Raw genomic sequence first — 12,013 nt, 5'->3', positions numbered from 1 at the left:
ATTGCTACCCCTGCTTTTTTTACATCAGCTGAAGTATAATATATTCTGCTCCAACCTTTTCCACTTAGCCTATGCGTATCCCCCTGTTTCAAATGTTTTCTTGTAAACAACATATTGTTGGATGGTGATTTTTAATCCATTCTGCTATCTGCCTCTTTTATTGGAGAGTTCATCACATTCACAGTTATGATTATTATCTGTGTCTTTCCCTCCATCCTATTTTCCACTGTTTATGCTTTTTGTTTTATCTTCCCTTCCAAAATAGAGTTTTAGTTTTTGACCCCCACCTCTTTCAGTCTTCCTTCCCTTCTGTCAACCCCCTCTATTTATTTCCCCATTTCTCTTAGTATTTATTTCCTCCTTTTTAGCTTTTCCTCCTCTTTCTTTCCCCTTTCTCCTCCTAGCCGATAGGGCTAGTTAAATGTCTATGCTTAACTGAGTTTGTTCTTTCCTTCTTAAACCAAATCTGATGAGAGTAAATATGAGACAGTGTTCACCTCCCTCCCTGCTTTCTCTCTACTGTATTGTTTTTGTGACTCTTCCTATGATGTAATTTACCATTTTCTATCTCCTCATTTTCACATCTCCTGTTACAATCTCTGCACATTTACATCCCATTTTTTTATCATCATACCATTAAATTTATTCCCACCCCCATCTCTAATTACATCCATTTTCAATATCATAATAAATATACAATTCTCAGATTAGTAACTATCATCTCCCCTTGTAGTGATGTGTACGTATACATATATGTATATGTATATGTCCAGTTTGTTCATACTGAAAAACAAGTTGTTTTTTCCCTTTTTACCTCTTTGTGCCTCTCTTGAGACTTGTGTTTGAAGATCAAATTTTCTATTGAAACCTGCCATTTGCATCAGGAAGGTCTGGAAATCCCTTATTTCACTGAATGTTCATCTCTTTGTCTGAAATATCATGCTCAGTCAAGAGTAATTGATCCTTGGTTGTAGTCCAAGATACTTTCCCTTACAAAACATCATATTCCAATTCTCTAATCTTTTAATGTAGAAGTTTCAAGGTCCTCTGGGACTTCCTCGATATTGGAGTTGTTTCTTTCTGAATGCTTGCTGCATTTCCTTCTTAACTTAATAGTTTTGGAATTTGGCAACAATATTCCTTGGTGTTTTCAGTTTGGGATTTCTTTCAGGCGGTGATCAGTGGATTCTTTCGATGACAATTTTACCCTCTGCATCTAGGACTTCAGCGTAGTTTTCCTTGGTGGTTTCTTGGAAGATATTGTTCAGCCTCTTTTTTTCATCGTGACTTTCTGGTAGACCAGTAATTCTTAGCTTTTCTCTCGTGGATCTCTTTTCCAGGTCAGTTGTTTCACCAATGAAGTATTTTACATTTTCTTCTTTTTTTTTCATTCTTTAGATTCTGTTGGACTAATTCTTGATGTCTCATAGAGTTATTAGCTTTTACATGCCCAATTCTACTTTTTAATAGATTTTTTCAGTTAAGTTTTGCATCTCCTTTTCCATTTGTCCAATTTTTACAGTTAGACTTTGTCCAATTTGTCCAAAATTTAAAACATTTTTCCATGCCTATAGATAGTTTTGATTTTTTCCTTTGAACACTGCCTGTTCATATCCTTTGACCTTATCCATTTGTCCAACTTTCTTTCTAAATTCCTCCATGAATTCTTTTTTCATATTTTTAAAATCATTGCTCAATTTTTCTTCTACTTCCTTAATCTACCTTTTAAAATCCTTCTTGGGCTCTTCCAAGAGCGGCTCGAGACCAGTTCATATTCCCTTCTGAGGTTTCTGATGAGAGTACAATCTCAATACTGATCTCTTCGGTATTGGTGTTTTGGTCCCTGTCCCCATAATAACATTTTATTGTCTTTTCTTTTTTTGTTTGCTTCTTGCTCGTGGTGATCGCCATTTTCCTTGGCTTTTAGAGTGGATCTCTGCTTCTGTGGCACAAGGGTTGTTGTCTCGTGGTTCTCATGCCTCAAACTTGAGGCTTTGTGCAACGTGGCCTCTGGTTCTTTCAGCTAGAAGCTAGAATGCTGCAGCTTACCTGGTGCTGAGCTGGCTTGTGTGCCAAAGCAGAGACCTGGTGAAGTCCTGAGTTTCCTTTAAGTTACCATGGAGTTTCATGAAGGAGGTGTGGAGCAGCAGTTGTCTGGGCACAGGAGGTCTCCTGTCCTGAGTTAGAGCCCAAGCAGGGTCACTGGCTGTTGAACCCTACTTGTGATAGTATCTTTCCAATTCCCCTGGTTGTACTGGGGTATGCCTGGAGTCCCGGTGTTGTCACTTACAGGCTTTACCCACTTTGGGCACAGGATCTCCTCTTGCTTTGCTGAAGTGGTGCTTTCTGAGACAGTTCCAGTCCTACATTGGTGCTGTTCAGCCACAGCAAGAGGGACTCCCCCTTTGTGATTTTCCTAAGCTCTCCAGCTAAAAGTCTGTTTACCCCTTCAGCAGATTCCAGTATTCCTGGATTTTTACTCTGGGAATATTCTCTGGGTTTTTCTTTCCTTTTTAAAAAAATAATTTATTTATTTGTTTTCAGTTTTCTACAATCGCTTCCATATATCTTAGATTTTTTCCCCTTCCTTCCCCCATCTGTCCCCAAGACAGCATGCAATTTTATATAGATTCTACACACAGATTCTTATTAAATACATTCTTACCTTGTGGATGTCACATAGAAGAATTAAAATGAATGGGATAAATCATGAAAAACAAAAGAAAGAAAAACAAAAACATAACACAAGAGAAAATATGCTGCTTCATTCTGTAATCCAATTCCATAGTTCTTTCTCTGGATGTGGAGGGCATTTTGCCTCAAGAGTCCATTGGCAATTTTTTAGGTCCTTGCCATGCTATGAAGGGCTAAGTCTACCAGTAAAATTCCTTGCACACTGTGGTTGTTGCTGTGTACAAAGTTCTGGTTCTGCTCCTTTTACTCAGCATCAGTTCATATAAGTCCTTCCAAGCCTCTCTGAAATCTTTCTGTTCATCATTTCTTATAACACAATAGTATTTCATTACATTCCTATACCACAACTTGTTCAGCCATTCCTCAATTGATAGGCACCCCCTCAATGTGCAGTTCTTGGCCACCACAAAGAGAGATGCTATAAATATTTTTGTACATGTGGCACTCTTTCTCATTTTTATGATGTCTTTGGGATTCAGTCCTAGAAATGATATTTCTGGGTCAAAGGGTATGGTCATTTTTGTATTCCTTTGGGCATTCCAAATTGTTCTCCAGAATGCTTGGATTAGTTCATAGCTCCCCCAACAATGAATTAGTGTTTTAACTCTCACATCTTCTCCAAAATTTTATCTTCCTGTTTTGTCATATTAGCCAATCTGATAGACACGATGTAGTACCTCATAGTTGTTTTAATTTGAAACTCTCTAATTAATAGTGATTTAGAGCATTTTTCCATGTGTATAGATAGCTTTGATTTCTTCCTTTGACAACTGACTGTTCATATCCTTTGACCTTTTTTCAATTGGGGAATGACTTGTATTCTTGCACATTTGACTCAGTTCTCTAAATATTTTAGAAATGAGACCTTTATCATAGATACTAATTGTAAAAATTCTTTCCCAGTTTTCTGATTCCCTCCTAATCTTGGTTGAATTGGGTTTGTTTGTGCAAAAACTTTTCAGTTTAATGTAATAAAAATTAACCATTTTGCACTTCATATTGTTCTCTATCTCTTGTTTTGTGAAAATTTCTCCATTCTCCACAAAACAGACAAATACACTATTCCTTGCTCCTCTAATTTATTTATAATATCAGTTTTTATATTTAGATCATGTATCCATTTGGACTTTATTCTTGTGCATGGTGTCAGACATTGGTCTATGCCCAGTTTCTGCCACCCTGTTATACAGTTTTCCCAGCAATTTTTGTCACACAGTGAGTTCTTATTCCAGAAGCTGGGGTCCTTGGGTTTATCAAACAATATATTGCTATTTTCAATGATTATTGTGTCTTGAGCACCTAACCTATTCCCCTGGTATACCCCTCTATTTCTTAGGCAGTACCAAGTGGTTTTGATGGTTGCTGCTCTATAATCTAATTTGGGATCCAGTAGGGCTAGACCTCCCTAGTGGTAGTGTCTACCGTAACTTTTAATGGAATTTCTCTTTCTATCTCTTGCTGTTGGGCTTTGTTAATAATATATAGAAATGCAAATGTTTTATCTGGCTCTATTTTATAACCTGCAACTTTGCCAAAGATATTTATTATTTCAAGTAGGTTTTTACTTGATTCTCTGGGATCCACTCTGCCTTCTTATGGGTATTTTAAGGTCACCAAAGGGAGCAAGAGAGCATTTAGAGATCACTTACCTTCTGTATGTCAAGTAGGGGACTTATAGACATTTAATCTGTTTGCTGATAGTCTCAGGAGAGTCTATAGCTGTTACTTGGGGTTCTGCCTTTCTCTTTCACTCAGTTTCACTGGACTCCCTTCCTAGGCTGATGTGTTTCAGAATTCACACTGATGCCTCTGCTGCCAACTGCCTGGGGTTTCCTGCTTGGCTTTGCTGTAGGGGTGGGAGGAAGTTCAAACTGGTACACCCTGGGCACTGTGAGCTCCCCCAGCCCCATGAACATGTTCTTCCCATTGACATTCAGGGCTATCTTGGACTGGAAATCTACCACACTCTATCTTCTAGTGTATTCTCCCACTCTAAAACTTTTTCAAATTCGCTTTTTAAAGGTATCTGAAGGAATTTATCTTGGAGCTTTCGTGAGTACTTGCTCTCACTCTACCATCTTGACTCTGCCCCTCTAATTTAAAAAAAAACAATACTTATTTTTGGTTTTCAACATTTATTTCTATCAGATTTTGAGTTATAAATTTTCTTCCCCTCCCTCAAACCTTTCCAAGACAGTGTACAATCTGATATAGTCTCTACATATGCATTCATATTAAACATTTTCTCATTAGTTATTTTGTAAAGAAATATTGGAACCAATGGAAGGAACCATGAGAAAGAAGAAAGAAAAAAAGAGTGAGAGAGCACATAGTGTTCTTTGATCTGCATTTAGATTCCATGGTTCATTTTCTGACTCTTTTTGAAGTTGTCTTTGATCATTCTATTGCTAAGAAGTAAGTGTATGAAAGTTAGCCATTATGTAATGTTGTTGTTACTGTGTACAATGTTCCCCTGGTTCTGTTCACTTCACTCAGCATCACTTCATGTATGTCTTTCTAGGTTTTTCTGAAGTCCACCTGCTCATCATTTCTTACACAGCGATAAATACTATTCCATTACATTCATGTACTTTAACTTGTGCAGCCATTCCCCAATTGATGGACATTCCCTCGATTTCCAGTTCTTGGCTACCAAAAAAGCTACTATAAATATTTTTGTACGTGTGGGTCCTTTTCCCATTTTTATGATCTCTTTGTGGTAGAAACCTAGAAATGGTATTTCTGGATCTAAGGGTATGTACAATTTTATAGCCCTTTGAGCATAGTTCCAAATTTCTCTTCAGAATAGTTGGATCAGTTCATAACTCCACCAACAATGTGATTCAATTTTCCCAAATCTTCTCAACATTTATCATTTTCTTGTTTTGTCATGTTAACCAATAGATAGGTATACATCAGTAACTTAGAGCTGTTTTGATTTGCGTTATCCTGATCTATAGTGATTTAGAGCATTTTTCATATGATTTCATACCTTTAATTTCATCATGTGAAAATTGCCTATTCATATCCTTTGACCATTTATCAATTGGGGACTCTAATATCTCTAAGGAAACCTTAGTCATCAGGGTGTGATGGATCAGAAAAAGGTATTGATTTACTTTATATTGGGATATTTATTGTTGGAGGAGTCCTGGCTCCTCATGAGCTGATCTTTTTAGGTCTTGGAGGAGCAAGACCTTTTGAAATGTTGTTCTGATCCAGTCAGATCTCAGGGACATTTTCCTTGTCTGTTGGTGAAAAACAAGTCTGCCTTGATTAGCAAGGACTGTAGAAGAACAATATTGATTTAGATACATGTGTTTTCTGTTTATTTATATTTATTATCAACTTCTTGCTTTATAATAAAATCTTGAATATATATATCTTTGTTTTCTCTCTTTTACTTAGAATAGGACCTTTTGCTTGTTCTGATAGCAGTGAAAGTGTTAAGCACCTTAAGACTATGGTTTAGTTGTCTTATCTCATTTAATTTCCATAACATTATTATTATGGGTAGTAGTATTAGTATTAGTAGGAAGTAGGAAGAGGAGGCGTAGTATTCCAATGTTACTGATGAAAAAATAGATTTGCTGTAGATACAGGGGGGTAAGTTCTCCTCCAATCCCTCCAAATACCTGTTAAATGATTCTAAATAAATTCTAGACTAGTAGAATCCACAAAATGATGGAGTGAAACAAATTTCCAGCCCAAGACAACCTGGAAAATTGATAGGAAATGTCTGTTGCACCTATGTGAGAGAGGATGAACACTACATTGTGGGTTTCACTGGCACTGACCAGGCTCTAGTAATCCTTAAGCAGGCCTCAGCCCACTGAATCAATCACTTGCAGCTGTGGTGCTTCCCATACTTCTCAATCTGAAACACCTATGACAACTTAGAAGGTCATTAGGAAAAATCTATCAGATCTGGGTGAGAGAGGAGTGCAATCTGGCCCTAGTCATTTGGGGGATTGAACAGTTGATCAGAGGGGCATTGCAGGGATCTCTTTGTTGGCATTGAGGAAGAATTCTCTCACTTTACCCATGCCTACATCTTGGTCCTGGGATAAGTAGGAGGGCTGATGTGTTGGAGTTTGTGGTGGCTGTGGAGGGAGAATCCTCACGGTTCCAGTGCAGAAAAGAATGCTTGTGGTCCCTCACAGGCCAGAGTACAGACCTGGAGAGGAGTAAACACCTTTCTTTTATCATACCACCTTAGAAGAACCAAAAATTTACAGGTCCCTAGAAGTATCGCTGAAAGCATCTGAATAAAAACCTCTGGGAGCGCCAGATATCAGCGCAGCAGCCCTTGAAACCTTCAGCCTGAAGACTGAACTTCGGTGGGTCAACTACTTGAACTTCCAGGAGCTGGGATGGCGGAGTGATCAGTAAGTGCTCTCTCCTCCCCCCTGATGACCGTGAGGGAACCATAAAATTCTTCCCCAGATTAATCCTGGATCAGCTGGAACAGCAGAAGGGGGCGGGTGGTCTCATAACACCACAGGCTGGAAAAGTGGCAAGGGGGCATTCTTCCTACTGTGGCGGAGGCGATCTGGAGGGACAGACGACCCAGGGCAGAGAAAATTCGCACTGAGACCCAGGCAAGCCTCAGCGCCGGGAGACGAGCCCCAGGAGGGGTGGGAACACGCAATAGCTTCTAGGCGTGCCCCAGCCCTCCAGGGGAAAAGGGAAGACAATAGGGAAGCTGGGATCACCATCCCCTGACCTTGCCTTTGCCTCAAGTCAGCTGAGGAGATCTCCTGACACCAGACCACCCCTCCCACACACCTAACAAGCTAACCCCAGGGTTGATCTGGGAAACAACAACAACAACAAAAAAGCCTGCTTTTAGCCTAGACAAACATCAACTCAACTTAAAATATCTGTTTCTTCTGACTGAAAGAACCAAAAGCTACAACACTCAGCCAACATCATGAATCAGAAAAAGCAGACGAAAAGTGAAAAAACCATAGAATCTTTCTATGGGGATAAGGACCAAAACACAAACACCAAAGAGGTCAGAGCTGAGACTGTACTTCCATCTGAAACCTCAGATGGGACTATGAATTTCTCGCAAGCACAACTAGATTACCTGGAACATCTGAAGAAGGATATAAAAGAAAAACTGGCCAATGATTTTAAAATTATAAAAAAAAAGAATTCACTGATGAGAACATCACTCTGAAAAAGAAAATTGAACAAATGTAAAAGGAAGTTCAAAAATTAACTGGAGAGAATAATTCCCTAAAAGGAAGAGTTAATCAAACGGAAAAGGAAACCCAAAACCTAACTGGGAAAATTGATCACATGGAAAAGGAAACCCAAAACCTAACTGGGAAAATTGGTCGAATGGAAAAAGAAGTACAAAAATTAAATGGAGAAAATAGCTCCTTAAAGGGAAAAATTGGTCAGATGGAAAAGGAGATGCAAAAGCTAACTGAAGAAAACAATACGATGAAGATTAGAATTGGGCAAGTAGAAACTAATGACTCAATGAGGCAACAAGAATCAGTCAAACAAAATCTAAAGAATGAAAAGATAAAAGAAAATGTAAAATATTTAATTGGAGAAACAACTGACCTGGAAAATAGATCCAGGAGAGAAAATTTAAGAATTATTGGCCTGCCAGAAACCCATGATGAAGAAAAGAGTCTGGACAATATCTTCCAGGAAATCATCAAGGAAAACTGCCCAGAAGTACTAGACTCAGAGGGCAAAATAGTCATCGAAAGAATCCACCGTTCCCCTCCCGAGAGGGATCCCAAACTCAAAACCCCAAGAAATATCGTTGCCAAATTCCAGAGCTATCAAGTGAAGGAGAAAATACTACAAGCAGCCAGAAAGAAACAATTCAAATATCAAGGACACACAGTCAGGATCACACAGGACCTTGCAGCTTCTACATTAAAAGATCGAAAGAATTGGAACCCAATATTCCGTAAGGCAAAGGAGTTGGGACTTCAACCAAGGATCAACTACCCGGCAAAGTTCAGCATAACATTTCAGGCAAGGAGAAAGTCATTCAACGGAATAAGGGATTTCCAGAGCTTCCTGACCAAAACACCAGAACTCAATAGACAATTTTATCTTCAAATGCAGGTCTCCAGAGAATCATAAAAAGGTAAAGAGAGGGGAAAAAACAAAAACAAAAACTTGCTACTCAATTAGGGCAAACTGTTTACCTCCCTATAAGGGAAGATGATACCTGTTAATCTTGAGAACTGTGCAGTTATTATGATAAAAGGGATATATGTAGAGGGAACGGGCATAAAGTAAATGATGTCATGTCAAAAATACGATTTAAGTATGAGAAGGGAATGTAATAGGAGGTGTGGAAAGGGGGAAGCAGAAAATGGCAAATTATATCACAAGAAGAAGTACAAAACTATAATAGAGGGAAGGAGGGGAGGGAGATGAGCATTGTTTGAGAGGTACTCTCATCTGATTTGTTCAAAGGAGGGAACAATAATCTTAAGTAGATAATCCTAACTAGCTCTATAGGTAGTAGGAGGGGAAGGGGGAAGAAAGGGGAGGGTGGCTAAAAGGGAGGAAAGAAGCAATAAGAGTAAAGGGGAGTAAAAGGGAGGGGGGCTAAAAGAAGGAGGGGAAGGCTGCAGGAGGAGGGGGAGAAAAGTGAATACTATTGAGGAGGGGAAGGGAGACGGGAGAGCTCAAAGCACAAATGGTGGGAAAGAGTTTGGAGGGAAATACACAGATTGTAATCATAACTGTGAATGTGAATGGAATGAACTCTCCCATAAAACGGAGACGGATAGCAGAATGGATTAAAAGCCATAATCCAACAATATGCTGCTTACAAGAAACACATTTGAAACGGGGGGATACACATAGGATAAAGGTCAAAGGATGGAGCAGAATATATTGTGCTTCAGCTCATGTAAGAAAGGCAGGAGTAGCAATCCTAATATCAGACAAAACGAAAGCAGAAATAGATCTAATCAAAAGGGATAAGGATGGAAACTATATCCTGCTAAAAGGCACCATAGACAATGAAGCAATATCATTACTAAACATGTATGCTCCAAGTGGTATAGCATCGAGATTCTTAGAGGAGAGGTTGGGGGAGTTGAAGGAAGAAATTGATAGCAAAACTATACTACTGGGGGACCTCAACCTCCCCCTCTCTGAACTAGATAAATCCAACCTCAAAATAAACAAGAAAGAGGTTAAGGAGGTAAATAAAACTCTGGATAAGGAAGATATGATAGATCTTTGGAGAAAATTAAATGGGAATAGAAAGGAATATACCTTTTTCTCAGCGGTACATGGAACATTTACAAAAATTGACCATGTACTAGGACATAAAAATCTCACAATCCAGTGCAGAAAGGTAGAGATAATCAATGCATCCTTTTCAGATCATAATGCATTAAAAATTACATGTAATAAAAGGCCATGGAAAGAGAAACCAAAAATCAATTGGAAACGAAATAATCTAATTCTAAAGAAGGGTTGGGTTAAAGAAGAAATCATAGAAACAATCAACAATTTCATTCAAGAGAATGACAATAGTGAGACAACATACCAAAACTTATGGGATACTGCAAAAGCAGTTATTAGGGGAAGTTTTATATCTTTGAATGCTTACATAAATAAAATAGAGAAAGAGGAGATCAATGACTTAGGCTTGCAGTTGAAAAAGCTAGAAAAAGAACAAATTGAAAATCCCCAAGTAAATACCAAATTAGAAATACTGAAAACCAAAGGAGAGATTAATAAAATTGAAATTAAGAAAACTATTGAATTAATAAATAAAACCAACAGTTGGTTTTATGAAAAAACTAATAAAATTGATAAACCTTTGGTCAATCTGATTTAAAAAAAGAAAGAAGAAAACCAAATTACTAATATTAAAAATGAAAGGGGTGAACTCACCTCCAATGAGGAGGAAATTAAAACAATAATTAGAAACTACTTTGCCCAACTTTATGCCCACAAATTCGATAATCTAAACGAGATGGATGAATATTTTAAAAAATACAAATTGCCCAGATTAACAGAAGAGGAAGTTGAATACTTAAACAACCCCATCTCAAAAAAAGAAATGGAACAAGCCATCAATGAACTCCCTAGGAAAAAATCTCCAGGGCCAGATGGATTCACAAGTGAATTCCATCAAACATTTAAAGAACAGTTAATTCCAATACTACATAGACTATTTTTGAAAATTGGGGAAGAGGGAGTCCTCCCAAATTCTTTCTATGATACAAATATGGTTTTGATACCCAAACCAGGAAGAGACAAAACAGAGAAAGAAAATTATAGACCAATTTCCCTAATGAATATACACGCAAAAATTTTAAATAAGATTTTAGCAAAACGAATACAGCATCTTATCACGAGATTAATACATTACGATCAGGTAGGATTCATACCAGGACTACAGGGCTGGTTCAATATTAGGAAAACTATTAGCATTATCGATCACATCAACAACAAAGCTAACAAAAACCACATGATTATCTCAATAGATACAGAAAAAGCTTTTGACAAAATACAACATCCATTCCTCCTAAAAACATTGGAGAACGTAGGAATAAAGGGAACTTTCCATAAAATAATAAGCAGTATCTATCTAAAACCTTCAGCAAGCATTATATGCAATGGGGATAAGCTAGATGCATTCCCAATAAGATCAGGGGTGAAACAAGGTTGTCCATTATCACCACTATTATTCAATATGGTACTAGAAATGTTAGCTGTAGCAATTAGACAAGATAAAGATATTCAAGGAATAAGAATAGCCAAAGAAGAAACTAAGTTATCACTCTTTGCAGATGATATGATGATTTACCTAGAGAATCCCAGAGATTCAAGTAAAAAATTACTTGAATTAATAAACAACTTTGGCAAAGTTGCAGGGTACAAAATAAACCCACACAAATCTTCTGCATTCCTATATATTAGCAACAAAGTACAACAGCAAGAGATAGAAAGAGAAATCCCATTTAAAGCTAGGGTAGACAGTATAAAATACTTAGGAGTCTACCTGCCAAAACAAACCCAAGCATTATATGAACATAATAACAAGACACTTTTTGCACAAATAAAGTCAGATTTAAGTAAGTGGAAAAACATTAGTTGCTCATGGGTAGGCTGTGCTAATATAAGAAAAATGACAATTCTACCTAAATTAATATACTTATTTAGTGCCATACCAATTAAACTATCAGACAATTACTTTCTAGAGCTGGATAAAATAATATCAAAATTCATTTGGAAAAACAAAAGGTCCAGAATATCAAAGGGACTAATGAGAAGAAATGCTTGGGAAGGTGGGCTAACGCTACCAGACCTC

The 12,013-nt window shown here is 37.7% G+C and overlaps 1 protein-coding gene across 4 annotated transcripts in view; it reads left to right on the top strand.

Moving 5' to 3' along the window:
- Positions 1-12,013, top strand: part of TLL1 (tolloid like 1) — a 410,556-nt gene that overhangs the window by 138,693 nt on the left and 259,850 nt on the right. The window lies entirely within an intron of this gene.

The sequence above is a fragment of the Notamacropus eugenii genome, chromosome 2 (genome assembly GCF_028372415.1).
Source record: "Notamacropus eugenii isolate mMacEug1 chromosome 2, mMacEug1.pri_v2, whole genome shotgun sequence".
Lineage (NCBI taxonomy): Eukaryota > Metazoa > Chordata > Mammalia > Diprotodontia > Macropodidae > Notamacropus > Notamacropus eugenii.
Note: the sequence above shows the minus strand (reverse complement) of the source record. Positions and strands in the feature narration are given on the sequence as shown.